Here is a 515-nt window from a genome sequence, read left to right on the forward strand (position 1 = left end):
TGCTGTCCTTGATGATGATGATGATGGACCATACACTAAAAAGCTTCTGTCGTATATTTATAAAGCGTGCTTGTTGTACCACGTAAGAGGCACGGTGAAAAGTGTGTTAATGTAATCCAGACGTATGCAGAAACGGTAAATAAAAGTATGCGGAGACCGAGTAATTGGTCTTACACTCCTGAAGTAGCTCTTCATAGGTGCACCGGTTGCCTCAGTTTGTTGCCTTAGAGGTCTTATTCTACACATGAGACAACAGTTGAAAGCACTACTTTGCTGGCTTTTAAGGTTTTCGTAATATTAGTCAAATTGCGATGTCTGCAGTGTTTACCTCACAGTTGCCTACGCGTTCAGGCTCACTTTACCCAACTCTCCATGCAAATAACGCAATTGGCAAACTAACGCTGAGCTGGAAGATGAGACTATGTTTTCTACGACTAGGCAGCTACTTTTATGCCGCGAACAGGTTCGTTTGCCTTAATTCATTCTTACACTTTTTGGTTTCTTTTTAGCTACTG

At 41.7% G+C, this 515-nt stretch overlaps 1 protein-coding gene across 1 annotated transcript in view; it reads left to right on the plus strand.

Moving 5' to 3' along the window:
- Nucleotides 1-515, plus strand: part of T265_08615 (hypothetical protein) — a gene marked incomplete at both ends in the record, with an annotated part of 39127 nt that overhangs the window by 15462 nt on the left and 23150 nt on the right. The window lies entirely within an intron of this gene.

This window comes from Opisthorchis viverrini (assembly GCF_000715545.1).
Source record: "Opisthorchis viverrini unplaced genomic scaffold opera_v5_227, whole genome shotgun sequence".
NCBI lineage: Eukaryota > Metazoa > Platyhelminthes > Trematoda > Opisthorchiida > Opisthorchiidae > Opisthorchis > Opisthorchis viverrini.